Source organism: Myotis daubentonii, chromosome 16 (assembly GCF_963259705.1).
Source record: "Myotis daubentonii chromosome 16, mMyoDau2.1, whole genome shotgun sequence".
Taxonomy (NCBI): domain Eukaryota; kingdom Metazoa; phylum Chordata; class Mammalia; order Chiroptera; family Vespertilionidae; genus Myotis; species Myotis daubentonii.
In genome coordinates, this window is record NC_081855.1 from 26,825,556 (window position 1) to 26,829,100 (window position 3,545).

The 3,545-nt window shown below is 49.8% G+C and overlaps 1 long non-coding RNA gene across 1 annotated transcript; it reads right to left on the bottom strand.

Annotated features, from left to right (window-relative positions):
* Window positions 1–211: 211 nt before the first annotated feature.
* Window positions 212–2,675, bottom strand: LOC132217813 (uncharacterized). The gene is made up of 2 exons (XR_009449017.1): window positions 2,026–2,675; window positions 212–1,029 (listed from the first exon to the last, which is right to left on the bottom strand). It is a non-coding gene; the product is annotated as an uncharacterized LOC132217813 (long non-coding RNA).
* Window positions 2,676–3,545: the final 870 nt, after the last annotated feature.

Consider the following 3,545-nt stretch of genomic DNA (forward strand, 5'->3'; position numbering starts at 1 on the left):
ATTCCGGCCAAGGCCATGTGCCTTGGTTGCGGGCACATCCCCAGTGGGAGGTGTGCAGGAGGCAGCTGATCAATGTTCCTTTCTCATCGATGTTTCTAACTATCTCTCTCCCTTCCTCTCTGTGAAAAATCAATAAAATATATTTAAAAAGTATATATTTTTTTTAAAAGAAATAACTTATTTTTTTAAGTAAAAAAAAAAGCAGATGGAATTAATTTTATAGATGTATTTTATTTAACCCAAGCTATCCAAAAAATTTAAATATGTAATCTGTATTAAAGTTATTAATAAAATTTTTGCATATTTTCCCAACTAAGTTGTTATTATTTTACATTCCCAGCACATCTCAGTTCAGACAAGCCACATGGCAAGGGCTCGAGGGCCCCATGGGGCTGGTGACTCCCTTATGGGACAGGGCAGCTTGGAAGTGTCAGGCTGGTGGCCTGTCTTGCAGATGTGAAAGAGATGAGCACCCTTGCCTGGCCAGGACCAGAGTGGGAGTAATGTTCACGGCTGGCTAGAATGGTGTCCCCTCTGTCCTCACTGATCCTTCACGTCCCTCCTGAACACAAAGGACAAAGATGCCCTTGCAGACGGAGGTGGATCCAGACGTGGTGTGCTCCCTTCTAGACTCCCCAAGCCATTGCTCAAGGCCCGTGTGCAGGGCAGCATGAGGTAGGTCCCATGACTTGATCGGCATTAAAAGAGGAAAGGCTTTTTGCAAGGACAGCAAAAGGCAAGGGTATAGTCATCTACTCAGGCTGCCATAACCAAGAGCCACAGGCTGGGTGGCTTCAACAGCAGAAATGTGTTTTCTCACGATTCTGGAGGCTAGAAGTCCAAGATCCAGGTGTTGGCAGGGTTGGTTCCTTCTGAGGCCTCTCCCCTGGACTTGTAGACGGCGGTCTTCTTCCTGTGTCTTCACAGGGTCTTCCTTGCTTGTGTGTGTCTGAGTGCTGATCTTCTATTCTTTTTAATTTAATTTAATTTTTTTAATCCTCACCAGACAATACTTTTTCCATTGCTTTTCTAAGAGAGTGGGAGGGAAGGAGAGGGAGAGGGAGAGAGAAAGAGAAACATAAATATGAGAGAGACACATCCACTGGTTGCCTCTCACACCCGCCCCAACCAGGGCTGGGGATTGAACCTGCAACTCAGGTATATGCCCTTGACCGGGAATTGAACCTGCGACCCTTTGGTGCATGGGCCAATGCTCTAACCACTTGCCACACTGTCCAGGGCTGATCTATTCTTGAGAGTTTGTTTGGAGGTTCTAGCAGGAGAGTGCAGCTACTTGTATACCCTTGACCGAAGACCGGTCCTCTCCTGGGGGGGGGGGGGGGGTGAAGGTCGTCCTCTTCGACCGAGCGCGCAGCTTTGGGAGGGATGCACATGGATCGGTGAGGGAGGAGGGGGACACCCGCCTAGCCAGCCAGATCAGCCGAATCAACCCTGGCGATCAATCGGGTGACAGATGTTGCAGCCAGATCGCCCTCACATCCTTCTATTCTTATAAGGATAAGAATCATATTGGGTTAGTGGGCCACCCTACTGGCCTCATTCTAACTTAATCACCTCTTTAAAGACCCTATCTCCAAATACTATTGCCATATTCTGAGATATTAGAAGTTGGGACTTCATCATATTCTGAAAGTTCCCAAGATCCTGGAGACCTCCACGGAAAGGCAGAAGCTGAAGGGGTGGAGGAGAATCCACTTTTTAAAAGCTTCAAGCAGGTCTCTATTTCCCCAGAGTGGAATTCATCTCTGGCGAAGATGGCCTTTTCTTGGAGGACAAATCCACTCCTATGTGTTTCACAGCCGCTAAGATGTAAAGCAAGTGCTCCTGCAGCTATGGTGATAGTGAGACAGCCGTGGCTCCCGGGAACCAAGCGAGTCCCTGAGACGCTGGGGAAGGGTATCTGTGGAGCGGAGCAGTGCCCTGCAGACGGCATGTCCTTCAGGGAAATGGTCCTTGCGCTGGGCATGGGTGTGGACTCTCCTGTCCCGTAAAACCATTCCTTACCCGGAGGAAGTTGTGTGGTCATATGCAGGCAACGCACAGAGGGGATGAGTAAGTGGGGCCGGCCTGGTCTTCACCTGGACCTGGAGAAGAGGCTGGAGAGAGAACCTGGACTCAGCTGTTAGTGTCCCCCTCCTGCTGCTGTTCAGGGCTGAGGTGGCTGAGGCTGGGGCTGGGTCATTGAGTTTTCAGGTGTAAGGCACATTGTGCTCTCAGTGCAGAAGGGGGTGGAGTCATTCCCCTACCACAGTGGTTCTCAATCTTCTGGCCCTTTAAATACAGTTCCTCATGTTGTGACCCAACCATAAAATTATTTTCGTTGCTACTTCACAACTGTAACGTTCCTACTGTTATGAATCGTCATGTAAATATCTGATATGCAGGATGGTCTTAGGCGACCCCTGTGAAAGGGTCCTTCGACTGCCAAAGGGGTCGCGACCCACAGGTTGAGAACCGCTGCCCTACCAGGAGTAGACATCCCCACTGTCAGTCATCCTGGGAAGAGGTCATCCTGCAATACAAAATAAAGACGGGGGCCACAGGCAGTCACTAATCCTATATAATAAAACCCTAATATGCAAATTGATCAAATGGCCGAACAACTGCTTGCCATGATGCACACTGACCACTAGGGGGTAGATGCTCAATGCAGGCGCTGCCCACTAGTGGTCAGTGCTCTCCCACAGGTCAGTGGAGCCTCTCCCGCCTCCACTGCAGATGGGTGGTATGGAGCGAGGGGTCCCGGACTGTGAGAGGGCGCAGGCAGAGTTGAGGGGACTCCCCCTCGCCAGTGCATGAATTCTGTGCAATGGGCCTCTAGTATAGTAATAAAGAGAAAGAAACAAATGTCCTCTGTGAACCTGCAAAAGTACAGGACAAAAGCTGGGCAGACGATGACCAGGCTCTGTGACATGCCCACTGACCCATGTCCTGTCCAGGACGGCTGAGGTGGCAAGTGACGACCAGGACAGAAGAGTTGAACACAAAAGTGTGCACATACACACACACACACACACACACACACACACACACCTCAGAGAGAAGGCAGCCACGACCAGACTGGTGTGACTGTATGGATATTAAATGATAAAGTGACCTCTTTCTGTAGCTACTGTCTGAGGCTTGGACCTGATTGCTCACTTCCACTGAGCTGCAAGTTCCTGAAGGCCCACACCCCTTACTTATCTTTGTATTTCCAGAATGGTCCTGGCACAGAGAAGGGCTTCCCTCATAACATAATGCAGGACATCGGAAGCCAAGCCCAGTCCTGCAGCCAGGAAGGCTGAGGCACGGGGGTGTCAGGCTGTCAAGGGTCGGAGAGGAACCTGGGAAATCTGGGACGGTGTTTTTTCTCTCTGCTTCCCGACAGAATCAGGCAGCCTGCCCCCCATCCTCGAATATGCCTTTTAACAGAAGTCGCCTCTGAGAGAAACAGTATGGAAAAGCCAGCAGGAAATTGTAACAGAAAAGAAAGAGGAATGGTTAGCAGTAAGCCTGCATCCAGGCAAACATTCTTTGGATGA